Raw genomic sequence first — 15,156 nt, forward strand, 5'->3', positions numbered from 1 at the left:
GGGAAATAGAAGGGAATACAGAAATTGTAAGGGAAAGGTTTAAGAAGAAAATGGAAGCCACTCTAAGGAGGACAGGGATCCTAAAGAGGGAGGGCTGCATGAGGCAAGTGGTGCTCATAAGTTTAATAACTGGGGAGGGTGTAAGAAGGAAAGGAAAGTGAAAAACATAATTTGGGGTTAACAAGATGGCAAGAAATACAGAATTAGTAATTTAACCATAAATGTGAATGGGGTAAACTCCCCCATAAAGAGGAAGTGGTTAGCAGACTGGATTAAAAGCCAGAATCCTACAATATGTTGTTTACAGGAAACGCACCTGAAGCAGGGTGATACATGCAGAGTAAAGGTAAAAGGCTGGAGCAGAATCTACCATGCTTCAGGTAAAATCAAAAGAGCATCCTGATTTCAGATGACGCAAAAGCAAAAACTGATCTAATTAAAAGAGATAAGCAAGGACAATATATCTTGCTAAAAGATAGCAAGGATAATGATGCACCAAGTGATGTAGCATTTAAATTCCTAAAGGAGAAGTTAAGAGAGTTACAAAAAGAAATAGACAGCAAAATTATAATAGTGGGAAATCTCAACCTTGCACACTCAGAACTAGATTATTCAAAGCACAAAATAAATAGGAAAGAAATTTAAGAAGTAAATAGAACACTAGAAAAGTTAGGTATCATAGATCTTTGGGAAAAAAAACTAAATGAAGACAGAATGGAGTACACTTTCTTTTCAGCAGTTCATGGAACTTCTTATATAAAAATGGACTATATATTAGGACATAAAGACCTCAAGTTCAAATGCAAAAAGGCAGAAATAGTACATCTTTTTTAGATCACGATGCAACAAAAATTACATTCAATAAAAATCCAGGGGAAAATAGACCAAAAAGTAATTGGAAACAAAATAATCTCATCCTAAAAAATGATTAGGTGAAACATCAAATCATAGACACAATTAATAATTTCACCCAAGAGAATGACAATAATGAGACAACATACCAAAATGTGTGGGATGCAGCCAAAGTGGTAATAAGGGGAAATTTTATATCTCTAGAGGCTTACTTGCATAAAATAGAGAAAGAAAAGATCAATGAATTGGGCTTGCAACTAAAAAAGCGAAAATTAAAAACTAAAAAAAGAGAAAATTAAAAACCTCCAATCAAACACTAAACTTGAAATTCTAAAAATAAAAGGAGAGATTAATAAAATTGAAAGTAAAAAAAACTATTGAATTAATAAATAAAACTATGAATTGGTTATATGAAAAAAATCAATGAAATAGATAAACCCTTGGTAAATTTGATTAGAAAAAGGAAAGGGGAAAATCAAATTGTTAGTCTTAAAAATGAAAATGGAGAATTTTCCATTAGTGAAGAGAAAATTAGAGCAATAATTAGGAATTACTTTGCCCAAGTGTGTGCCAATAAATTTAATAACTTAAATGAAAGGGAAGAATACCTTAAAAAAATAGGTTGCCCAGATTAACAGGGGAAGAAGTAAATTGGTTAAATAGTTCCATTTTAGAAAAAGAAATAGGATAAGCTATTAATCAACTCCCTAAGAAAAAATCCCGATCCCCCAGATGGATTTACATGCAAATTCTACCCAACATTTAAAGAAAAATTAACTCCAATGCTATAGAAACTATTAGAAAAAATAGGGAATGAAGGACTCCTATCAAATTCCTTTTATGACACAGACATGGTACTGATACCTAAACCAGACAGGACAAAAACAAAGAAAGAAAATTATAGACCAATCTCTCTAATGAACATTAAACCAAAAATCTTAAGTAAAATAATAGCAAAAAGATTAGAGAAAATCATCCCCAAGATAATACACCATGACCAAGTAGGACTTATACCCAGAATGCAGGGCTGGTTCAATATTAGGAAAAGTTTTAACATGACTGACTATCCCAATAACCAAATTAACAAAAGCCATATGATCATCTTAATAAATGCAGAAAAAGCATTTGATAAAATCCAACACCCGTTCCTATTAAAAACAATAGAGAGCATAGGAATAAATGGGTTTTTCCTTAAAATAGTCAGTAGCATCTATTTAAAACCATCAGTAAGCATCATATGTAATGGTGATAAAATGGAACCATTCCCAATAACATCAGGAGTGAAACAAGGTTGCCCACTATCACCATTACTATTCAATATTGTATTAGAAATGCTAGCTTCGGCAAGAAGACATGAAAAAGTAATTAAAGGAATTAGAGTGGGTAATGAGGAAATCAAATTATCACTCTTTGCAGATGATATGATAGTATACTTAGAGAACACCATGGATTCTACTAAAAAGTTATTAGAAATAATCCACTACTTCAGCAAAGTTGTAGGATACAAAATAAATCTACATAAATCCTCAGCATTTTTATACACCACTAATAAAATCCAATAGCAAGAGATATAAAGAGAAGTTCCTTTTAAAATAACTAGATAGTATAAAATATTTGGGAATCTATCTGCCAAAGTAAAGTCAGGAACAATATGAGCAAAACTACAAAACACTTTCTACACAAATAAAGTCAAATCTAAACAATTGAAAAAATATGATATTGATATCAAAATGAGATAACCATGAGCTATATGTGCAATTTTTGGTAGGCACATTAAACAAAAGGAAAAATAAACCTATTAGGTCAGCTCCCAAGATCAGACTCAGTTCATGGGAACCCAAAGTCTTATGGGTTAAAGGAAGGCAGGAAGAGGGCATGTGCTATTGTAAGTATAAGTAAATAAAAGGAGTCTATAAAGTTAATACAAAATATTTTCAAGAGAAAGGACTTCTGGGAAGTAAAAGGCAAGAATTCTATATCCAGAACTGTAAAAAAGGACAATATATAGGAATTTCCATACATAAAAGTGTTATATAAATACTGTTACTGTTATTATTTTTATATTACTTGTAATATGGAAAGGTTTGATCTAATCATCACCACAAAGGTCCAATGTCAACCAAATGACATTTCATAGCATTATAAAATGTATCAAAATAAGATAACATCATTACATTTGCCCAAATAAGTATAAATTATTGTCCCAATATTAAAATAAATAATTAATAGAAACCCCATGAAATAATCCTAGATTATATAATCTTATTTATTTATGTTTTAAATGAGGCAGAGGATAGACGTAGCAAATAAAATGCCCATCCTTGGAGAGATATATGATGGCGGAGTGTTCCCCCTCTTACAGATCATAATTCATGCATAACATTTTATAAATAATGGATCACAGATTCAGAGATAAAAAAGACATTTAACATAGCATACTCTAAATCCCTTCACTTTACAGATGAGCAAACTGACACCCAGAGAATGAAATTTTTATTTTTTTATAATAACTTTATATTGACAGAACTCATGCCAGGGTAACATGTTACAACATTATCCCTTGCACTCACTTCTGTTCCGATTTGTCCCCTCTCTCCCTCCACCACCTCTCCTAGATGGCAAGCAGTCCTATATATGTTGAATATGTAGCAGTATATCCGAGATACAATATATGTGTGCAGAACCGAATAATTCTCTTGTTGCAAAGGGAGAATTGGACTCAGAAGATAGAAATAATCCAGGAAGAAAATAAAAAATGCAAACAGTTTACACTCATTTCCTTCCCAGTGTTCTTTGGGTATAGCTGCTTCTGTTCATCATTGATCAACTGAAACTGAGAAGAATTCCACTTTGTCAAAGAAATCCACTTCCATCAGAATACATCTTTATACACTATCCTTGTTGAAGTATATAATGATCTCCTGGTTCTGCTCATTTCACTTAGCAACAGTTCATGTAAGTCTCTCCAAGCCTCTCTGTATTCATCCTGCTGGTCATTTCTTATAGAACAATAATATTCCATAACATCCATATACCAAAATTTACCCAACCATTCTCCAATTGATGGGCATCCACTCATTTTCCAGTTTCTAGCCACTACAAACAGGATTGCCACAAACATTTTGGCATATACAGGTCCCTTTCCCTTCTTTAGTATCTCTTAGGGGTATAAGCCCAGTAATAGCACTGCTGGATCAAACAGTATGCACAGTTTGATAACTTTTGGGGCATAATTCCAGATTGCTCTCCAGAATGGTTGGATTTGTTCACAACTCCACCAACAATGCAACAGTGTCCCAGTTTTCCTGCATCCCCTCCAACATCCATCATTATTTTTTCCTGTAATTTTAGCCAATTTGACAGGTGTGTAGTGGTATCTCAGAGTTGTCTTAATTGCATTTCTCTGATCAATAGTGATTTGGAACACTCTTTCATATGAGTGGTAATAGTTTCAATTTCATCATCTGAAAATTGTCTGTTGATATCCTTTGACCATTTATCAATTGGAGAATGGCTTGATTTCTTATAAATTAGAGGCAATTTTCTATATATTTTGGAAATGAGTCCTTTAACAGAACCTTTAACTGTGAAGATGTTTTCCCAGTTTGTTGCTTCCCTTCTAATCTTGTTTGCATTACTTTTGTTTGTACAAAGGCTTTTTAATTTGATATAATCAAAATTTTCTATTTTGTGATCAGTTATGGTCTCTAGTTCATCTTTGGTCACAAACTTCTTCCTCCTCCACAAGTCTGAGAGATAAACTGTCCTATGTTCTTCCAATTTATATATAATCTCATTCTTTATGCCTAGGTCATGAACCCATTTTGACCTTATCTTGGTGTTCGGTGTTAACTGTGAGTCCATACCTAATTTCTGACATACTAAATTCCAGTTATCCCAGCAGTTTTTGTCAAATAATGAATTCTTTTCCCAAAAGTTGGGATCTTTGGGTTTGTCAAACACTAAATTGTTATACTTGACTATTCTGTCTTGTGAACCTAACCTATTCCACTGATCAACTAATCTATTTCTTAGCCAAAACCAAATGGTTTTGGTGACTGCTGCTTTATATTATAGTTTTAGATCAGGTACAGCTAGGCCACCTTCATTTGATTTTTTTCATTAATTCCCTTGAGATTCTTTTTTTATTCTTTTTATTCTTCCATATGAATTTATTGTTATTTTTTCTAGATCATTAAAATATTTTCTTGGAAGTCTGATTGGTATAGCAATAAATAAATAGATTAGTTTAGGGAGTATTGTCATCTTTATTATATTCACTCGGCCTATCCAAGGGCACATAATATTTTTCAAATTATTTAAGTCTGACTTTATTTGTGTGGAAAGTTTTTTGTAATTTTGCTCATATACTTCCTGACTTTCCTTTGGTAGATAGATTCCCAAATATTTTATGCTGCTGACAGTTATTTTGAATGGAATTTCTCTTTGTATCTCTTGCCGTTGGATTTTGTTGGTGATGTATAAAAATGCTGAGGATTTATGGGGATTTATTTTGTATCCTGCAACTTTGCTAAAGTTATGAATTATTTCTAATACCTTTTTAGTAGAATCTCTGGGGTTCTCTAAGTATACCATCATATCATCTGCAAAGAGTGATTGTTTGGTTTCCTCATTATCTATTCTAATTCCTTTAATCTCTTTCTTGACTCTTATTGTAGAGGCTAGCGTTTCTAATGCAATATTGAATAATAATGGTGATAGTGGGCAACCTTGCTTCACTCCTGATCTTACTGGGAAAGGTTCCAGTTTTTCCCCATTGCATATGATACTTACTGATGGTTTTAAATATAGGCTCCTGATTGTTTTAAAGAAAAGTACATTTATTCCTATCCTCTCAAGTGTTTTTATTAGGAAGGGATGTTGGATTTTATCAAATGCTTTTTCTGGATCTATTGAGATGATCATATCATTAATTTGGTTATTGATTTAGTCAATTATGCTAATAGTTTTCCTAATATTGAACCAGCCCTGAATTCCTGGTATAAATCCTACTTGTTCATAGTGTATTATCCTGGGGATGATTTTCTGTAATCTTCTTGCTAATATTTTATTTAAGATTTTAGCATCAATATTCATTAGGGAGATTGGTCTATAATTTTCTTTCTCAGTTTTCAGCCTGTCTGGTTTAGGTATCAGTATCAGTCTTTAGGTATCAGTTTAGGTATCAGTCTGTGTCGTAAAAGGAGTTTGGTAGGACTCCTTCAATCCCTATTTTTTCAAATAGTTTATATAGCATTGAAGTTAATTGTTCTTTAAATGTTTGGTAGAATTCACATGTAAATCCATCTGGTCCTGGGGATTTTTTCCTAGGGAGTTGGTTAATAGCTTGTTCTATTTCTTTTTCTAAGATGGGACTGTTTAGGATATTTACTTCTTCCTCTGTTAATCTGGGCAAACTATATTTTTGAAGGTATTCTTCCTTTTCATTTAAGTTGTTGAATTTATTGGCATAAAGTTGGACAAAGTAACTCCTAATTATTGCTCTAATTTCCTCTTCATTAGTGGCAAGTTCTCCCTTTTCATTTATAAGACCAACGATTTGATTTTCCTCTTTCCTTTTTTTAATCAGATTTACTAAGGGTTTGTCTATTTTGTTGGGTTTTTCAAAGAACCAACTCTTAGTTTTATTAATTGAACAGTTTTTTTACTTTTAATTTTATTTATCTCTCCTTTTATTTTTAGAATTTCAAGTTTAGTGTTTGATTGGGGGTTTTTAATTTGTTCTTTTTTTTTTAGCATTTTTAGTTGCAAGCCCAATTCATTGACCTTCTCTTTATCTATTTTATGCAAATAGGCCTCTAGAGATATGAAATTTCCCCTTATTACCACTTTGGCTGCATCCCACACATTTTGATATGATGTCTCATTATTGTCGTTTTCTTGGGTGAAGTTATTAATTATGTCTATGATTTGCTGTTTCACCCAATCATTCTTTAGTATGAGATTATGTAGTTTCCAATTCTTTTTTGGTTTACTTTCCCTTGGCTTTTTGTTGAATGTAATTTTTATTACATTGTGGTCTGAAAAGAATGCATTTACTATTTCTGCCTTACTGCATTTGAGTTTCAGGTTTTTATGTCCTAATATATGGTCAGTGTTTGTATGGGTTCCATGAACTGCTGAGAAGAAAGTATACTCCTTTCTGTCTCCATTTAGTTTTCTCCAAAGGTGTATCATATCTAACTTTTCTAGTATTCTATTCATCTCTTTGACTTCTTTCTTATTTATTTTGTGGTTCGATTTATCTAATTCTGAGAGTGCAAGGTTGAGATCTCCCACTATTATAGTTTTGCTGTCTATTTCTTCTTGCAGCTCTCTTAATTTCCCTTTTAAGAATTTAGATGTTACATCACTTGGTGCATATATGTTTAATATTGTTATTGCTTCATTATCTATGCTACTCTTTAGCAAGATATAGTGCCCTTCCTTATCTCTTTTAATTAGATCAATTTTTGCTTTTGCTTGATCTCAGATCAAGATGGCTACCCCTGCTTTTTTTTTACTTCACCTGAAGCATAGTAAATTTTGCTCCAACTTTTTACTTTTATTCTACAAGTATCTCCCTGCTTCAGGTGTGTTTCCTGTAAACAACATATTGTAGGATTCTGGCTTTTAATTCATTCTGCTAACCACTTCCTCTTTATGGGGGAGTTTACCTCATTCACATTTATGGTTAAAATTACCAGTTCTCTATTACTTGCCATCTTGTTAACCCCTGTTTATGCTTTTCTCCTTCTTTCCCCCTTACCTCCCTTCCCAGTATTAAACTTGTGATCACCACTTGCTTCTCACAGCCCTCCCTTTTTAGTATCCCTCTCCCTGCTTTAGAGTTCCTGCTCCTATCTTACTGCTTTTCTTCACAGTTTCTGTATTCCCTTCCACTTAGCTTATTCCTTCCCTTTTCACGTTTCCCTTCTCACTTTTCAATGAGGTGGGAGAAGTTTCACCATAAATTGAATAAGTCTAAATTTTTTCTCTTAAAGCCAATTCTGATGGCAGTAAGATACCCACTATATTCATCACCCTCCATTCTTTCTCTCAGATATAATAGGTTTCCTTTGCCTCTTTCTGAGATGCAGTACCCCCATTTTACCCTTTTTCTAATACAATGTCCTTTCCACCTCTAGTTTCTAGAACAAGGTATACATGTATTCTTTATACATCTTTATAGCAGAAATATAGTTCCCAAGATTTCGTTTTACTTTTTTAGGTTTCTCTTGAGTTCTATATTTGTAGATCAAAGTTTTTGTTAAGTTCTGGTTTCCTCATCAAAAATAGGTGAAATTCGCTTATTTCGTTGAATGACTATTGTTGGAATCTTTACTAAAGTGTTAAGACATTTCTTTACAAAGTGTTAAAGACATTGGAGTTAATTTAATCTTAGAGTTATTTTGGCCCAGAACTTGAAACAAGATACTAAGTGGAACTGATTGAACAATGCTTGTGTTCACACCTTTAGAGAGCTCAAGTATCTAAGTACTCACACGAGAATTCAGGGCTGGCTTAGTCTGAAATCACACCTCTCTCAGGACCAGAGAGTATTCTGGGAGATAACCCAGAATCCCTCTCCCTCCAGAAGGCGGAGTTAACCTTTGGGAGATCACATAAATGAAGGAAGCTCTTGGAGCAAAAGAGAATTTTTCTCCGGAATATCAACAGGGCTCTGAGACAGAACACCCTGGAAGAAAAGCCTACCTGCCACAGACTGAAGATTGAGAAGCCGCGAGGAGCTCTTGGAGCCAGGTAGAGAGATAGGCCTCAACTAACCGGGCTGAATTTGTAAGGAGAAATAAACGTTTGCATTTTTAGCAGCTGGCTGTGATTTTGGATTAATTATTGATTGTAACTGAGACTAAGGCTGCCTCCAAGAAAAACCATCACAGACTATCTTCTTCCTTGGAAAAAGATGGATCATTTTGGCTGGGTAAGTTATTTTTAATTGAATACCGAGTTCCTTAGCCTTTCAGAATACCATATTCCAGGCCCTTCGATCTTTTAATGTGGATGCTGCTACATCCTGGGTAATCCTTATTGTGGCTCCTCTATATTTGAATTGGGTTTTTCTAGCCACTTGAAGTATTTTTTCCTTTGTCTGAGGGTTCTGACATTTGGCCACTATATTTCTTGGTGTTTTGATTTTAGGATCCCTTTCAGTAGGTGATCAATGAATTCTTTCAATGTCTATTTTGCCCTCTGTTTCTATGACTTCTGGGCAGTTCTCTTTGATAATTTCCTGGAAAATAGTGTCCAGGGTCTTTTTTTCATCATATTTTTCTGGGAGTCCAATAATTCTCAGATTGTCTCTCCTAAATCTATTTTCCAGGTCTGTTGTTTTCCCAAAAAGGTATTTCACATTTTTCTCCACTGTTTGATATTTTTGGTTTTGCTTGACTTATTCTTGTTGTCTCCTCGAGTCATTCAATTCTATTTGTTCAATTCTGATTTTCAATGAAGTATTTTCTTCACTCACTTTTTTTATATCTTTTTCTAATTTTCCAATTGAGTTGTTTTGTTCTATGGAATTTTTTTTTCCATTTCGCCAGTTTTATTTTTTAGAGAGCTATTTTCTGTTTCCAGTTCACTAACCCTATTTTTCAAGGATTTGATTTCTTTATCCACTCTATCTTTAAATGAGTGGGATGACTTCTCCAGACTCTCTTGCCAAGCCTCCCTCTCCTTTTCCCATTTTTCTTCTAGCTCTCTTGTGAGAGCCTTTTTCATTTCTTCTATGAGATTCATCTGTGCTGAGGAACAGATGATCTCCTCCTTTGAGGATTCACCTGGAGATAGTCTGTTTTTAGTCTCCTCAGTGTTTAGAGTCTGCTATCTATCCATATAGAAGCTGTCAATGGTCCTTTTCAATTTTTTGCTCAATTTGTCAGTGAAGAATCAAAGACAAACTACCAAAGAAAAAAAGAAAAAAAAACCCAAATGGAATCTGCTTTTTTGGGGGAAAGCGCTGGGTGATGTTACCGAGCTTCCTCTACAGACTGCGGAGGAGGGGAGGGCAGGGCAGCAGCAAGGCACTAGCAGGACTGTGCTGCGTCTGCGCTTTGAGACTCTGAGAGGGTGCTGAGACACTGTGGGGGAGGGGTGGCCAGATCCTGAGAGACTCCAGCTCTTTGGGGTTGTATTCTTCACCCCTGGTGTTTTTAGCTTCTCTGCTGGGCTACTGACTTGCTGCCAGGGCAAAGTATCCAATCCTGTAGCAAAGGTCTCCTCAATGAGATGGCTGAGATCACACCCCACCCCACTTTGGCCTGCTTGGCTGTTAGCTGCCTGCCCTCAGCCTGTGCCTGATCTAAAACCATCCCCACCCTTGAGAAAAAACAGACCTTTCCTGACGAATTTCAACCATGTCTTCTCTTGGTAATTATTTGTGGGTTTTTTTTTTCAGTCAAGCATTAATTCAAAGGCTTGTCATGAAATGAATTCTGAGAGAAAACGCGGAGCTTACACAGCTGTGTGCCTCCTCTCCACCATCTTGCCTGGAAGTCCCATGAAAATTATTTGTACAAGAACATATTGATGACATAAATTAAGCTCCTTTGACTCTCTATTGAGGTCTTTCCATTGAATCACAGTACTACACTAAAGGAGGATTTGAAATCTACTCAGTACAACAGATCTTCCTATCATTCAGGGTTCCTTAATTCTCTTATTTTACCAGTATATCACTAAAGCAGGGATATACCCTATTCCTAGGATGGCTATCTCTACTCTTTCTCCAGTTTCATATTTTCTTTTATGCTACTTGTTTCATAAAAGTCAATATTAAAATGATACATCCTCTTGGCATTCCCCTTTAGGAAGGCTGCCATTTTAATTTTTATCACTAATTTAAAAAATAATCAATGTAGGAATGACAACCTCAGATTCAAGGTATTCTATAGGTCCATATTAAAATTCTAGCTAACTCATAAGCTCCAAATCAATGGGTTGATCTTGAAATGTTAGGTAATTGAAACAATCATTGCAAAGCAAAGACATTTCCTGAAATAACATAGTTAAGAAGCTCACTTACTGTTAGGTCATTTGGATTCTAGGATTCCATCATATCAACTAATTGGTATTTCTCTAGCATTAAGCTTTTGTTAAAAGCCACAGCAGATGATTTACCTGGAACAATTTCATCTACTCATTGTGCTAACATTTTACACAAGCCATTCTAAGCATTATGGCAGGTCAGTTAAAGTGATGTTAACACTTAGAAAAAAACCAAATATATACCAATAATTTTTTTTTAACTTGCCATGAGTAAATTGGTAAATGAAATTGAATAGTTACTACTTTTTATTATCATCATATTCCTTTTGAAAATTACATGCTTGGCCTTCTTTGTAGTGGCTAGAAACTTAAGTAGATGCCCATCAATTGGAGAATGGTATATGAATGTTATGGAATATTACTGTTCTGTAAGAAATGACCAGCAGGATGATTTCAGAAAGGCCTGGAGAGACTTACATGAACTGATGTTGAATAAAATGAGCAGGACCAAGACATTATTATATATTTTAACAATAAGACTGTATGATGATCAATTCTGATGGACTCTCTTCAACAATGAGATGAACCAAACCAGTTACATTTATTCAATAATGAATAGAACTAGCTATTCCCAACGAAAAGAACTCTGGGAATTGAGTGTGAACCACTACATAGCATTTCCAATCCCTCTGTTTTTGTCTGCTTGCATTTTTGATTTCCTTCACAGATATTGTACATTATCTCAAAGTCCAATTCTTCTTGTGCAGCAAAATAACAGTATGGATATATATACATATATTGTATTTAACATATACTTTAACAGATTTAACATGTATTGCTTTACCTGTTATCTAGGGGAAGGGGGAAGGGGAAGGAGAGGAAAAGTTGGAACAGAAGTTTTTGCAATTGTCAATGCTGAAAAATACTAATGCATATATCTTGTAAATAAAAAGCTATAATAAAAAAAAGAAAATTAGATGCTTGCAAAAAGCATTTCTGGAGAGATTACCTAACGGATTTTAAAATACCTTTTCAACACTGGTTAATTGGCTTCTTAGAAAATCTTCAATTGGACTTAAAAGGCATTTATGCTGAAATCCTTAGCTTACAGTTGAGTCAGTTTATGCCCAGAGAGGTTTAAATGATTTGCTCAAAGTTATACAAGTAGTAATTGGCAGAGGCAGGACTCAAATAAAGATCAGTATATTTTCCATACTCCTATGGAAAATATACTGATCTCAAATATTTCTTTTAATTCAAATGGTCTCTTTAAAAATCATAGCATTTTAGAGCTGGGATTTCCTAATTCTATACATAAGGGAATTGAAGCAGACAGAACTAAATTGACTTGTCCAAGATCACACAGAAAATGTAACAGCATTGTGTCTACTAAATCCCATATCTATTCTCTTAATTTTTTTCTCAATCCCTTTAATTCATTTATAGATGCAACTAAACATTCGGTCAAGAAATTAGATACTACATATATAAATATATACAGGTTTCACGTACCATAAAATATATGGTAGAAAGCAACAATGAAACATTTTTAAATGATATGGCCTAAATCTCTACTTAAGCTTGAAAAAAAATTTCCTCTAGAGCTAAAATTATCCACCTTTTATCCAACCTAGATTTTCTTTTAAAAGATTTTTTGTTTTGTTTTTTTATTCAGCTATCCAATACTTTACTTTAAAAATGTTAGCTGAAAATTTTAGTTTTCCAAATATAATGCTTCACATTAAATATACAATCTCAAGTAAGTTTTAAAAAATAGCTTGGTCTTGTTGTTTTTCTTAATAAATTCTTACTCTCAGAAATGGCCAAGAATTTCTCCATGACATTAATTTTGCCTTTGTGAATCAATTAAAACTATTATTTATACAAATGACCTGTTTTGTTCTTTTCAGACATTGTAAGGAGGCAAGAAAAAGAAAAGGTGTAAGGTTTTCTATCCTTGTTTTAGATTGTTTTTGATGGTTGCTGAGTGAGTGAATGTTTGTATATGCATCTGTATGTGCAAAATTGTTGTAATCATGAAGATGCCCTTTAAAGAGGTGAACTTACAGACCAAGACAGGATTTCTTCCAATGTTTTTTTCAGGACTCTCGCTACCATTAGTCACCAGATCTGGACAGTTTTGGTGATTAACAGTTTGAACCTACAAATCAAAAAAGTATCCATTTTGTGTTGCACTATGGAGGATGTTGGACTTGAAATCAGAATGACCCAGATTCAAATCTAGCTGTGTGAATTCAACATCAACTATATAACCTCACATATTAATTTCCTCACCTATAAATTAAAGGTAATAATAATATTATATATATATATACATATATATATGTATATATAAAACCTATATCATATAGATTTGTGGTGAGAATAAAAAAGAAAATTAAGTAAGGCATGTGACAAACCTCAAAGCCCTTTATTAGTATTAGCTATACTTAGGAATTATTATTCTAGCAGCTTAGTACCACTGTAGACATTCCCTTTCACCAAAATGAGGTTGATGATTTAATACATGAGTTCTAGGGAACTTTAAGGTGCACAGAAATCAAATTATTAATCCCGGGCCATAAGCTAATCAGTGTCAGAGTTAGGCTTTGAATAAAGATCATCTTGAATCTAGTATTGTATTGATTGTGTCATCCTATCTTAATTTTTTTTTGTCATGCCTCCCACTAGATAATTTTTAAATAGCAAAATCATTCTTCACACTGAAGATATTTCAAATAGACATTTTTGGCACTATGTTTCAAAGATGATTCAAGGAAATTTTTGGTGTTTTTCTTCAAATATATATTTCTACATTTTCAAATAAAATATGATATGATATAATATAATGACCATGAAAAGAAACTAACCATTGGTGATGATTCAGAAGCACAAACTACTTTTATTTACTGTGCAAGTCAAACTCTGAGGCTAGTAAAAGTTCTCTAGACCAGGTACTAGAGAAAGGCAGTGATTATGAGATTCTATGCAAAAAATGAGTATAAAAGTCAATAATGTTATAGAGCAGATTGACTCACTGGACTCCCTTCCTGAATTCTGCCATCCAATCAAAAAGGATACTCCTCTATCTTTGTGTCTTTGCACTGTTTGTTGGCTAGCCCCCATTCCTTTTTTTTTTTCCTCAATAAAGCCTTCTTTCCCTTTAAGGCACAGCTCAGTGAACATTTTCTACGTGAACTCTCTCTAGATTCCTCCAACTACTGGTACCATCCTTTCTGAAGAACCTTGAATTTAACTTAAATTTGTAATGTGTATTGATTATATTTATACTATATAAGCTGTCCTTTGTCCTCATCTCTCACATTAGAATATAAGCTCCTTTTGAGCAGGAATTGGTTCATTCATCCTTTGTGTATTAGTATATATTTAGTATATATTAGTATATATATTCATTTTGTGTGGCACATAGTAAGCATATAATAAAAATTGATTGATTTAGCCTGCTGTCATAAAATATCAGAGCTCTAATTTGAATTTGTACTTCCTGACTTCCAGATAAGTATGCTTTCTACTTGATCATATCACTATTAAAAGCACAGATCCAAAAAAGCAAATAGGTTTACCAACTAACATGTTGTATGTAAGCATTTCATATACTGTATGCATGTATGTTTTATAATACATGATCACTTATAGAAAATATAGCAAGAACAGTTAAACAGTTTCATCACAACAGTTTATAATTTAAGTGGCAAGCATAAACATTGATTTTTTTTTTAAACTGCCCTTTGATTTTTTTCTTTTAGTATTTACTTTATTCCCTTTAATAAAGAATGGCAAAAGGGAGACAAACATTTGAACAACATATACTAAGAGGTGCAGAGAAGATAATCAGCTTTTTTCCATCTGAACTGGACATAGAAATATATCAAGGAAGGTTCATGCAATGATATGCAGGATTTTAGGTAGACATAATAAAAACCTTTGTCATAGTGAAATGAAATGGTTTGTAATATTTCTTACCCTTATAGGGAAAAATGATTTAGATTTATCTAGAAGAAGATTCTGGGGTAAATTATTTCTCAAGGTCCCTCAGTTTGCTATGGAGCCTTGACTGTATGAGTGATACTCCCTATCTCATATTTAAACAGATGGTTCTGGAGTACTGGGTATTAGCAGGATATTAGCATAGCATGGAGCAGGTACATACCAATTTTTAAAACATAATTATACTGATAATGACCACAGTGATAGTTGAGCTATAATTTTAATTTGAAGTTGGAATCATGGAACTAAAACATTTTAAAAGTAATGTTTGAAAGCTAGAAATATTTA

The 15,156-nt window shown here is 33.5% G+C and overlaps 1 protein-coding gene across 3 annotated transcripts in view; it reads right to left on the minus strand.

The window, feature by feature from the left end:
* The window catches only part of TRHDE (thyrotropin releasing hormone degrading enzyme), a 530,611-nt gene that overhangs the window by 119,092 nt on the left and 396,363 nt on the right, over positions 1 to 15,156 (minus strand). The window lies entirely within an intron of this gene.

This window comes from Sarcophilus harrisii, chromosome 5, assembly GCF_902635505.1.
Source record: "Sarcophilus harrisii chromosome 5, mSarHar1.11, whole genome shotgun sequence".
Classification (NCBI taxonomy): Eukaryota; Metazoa; Chordata; class Mammalia; order Dasyuromorphia; family Dasyuridae; genus Sarcophilus; species Sarcophilus harrisii.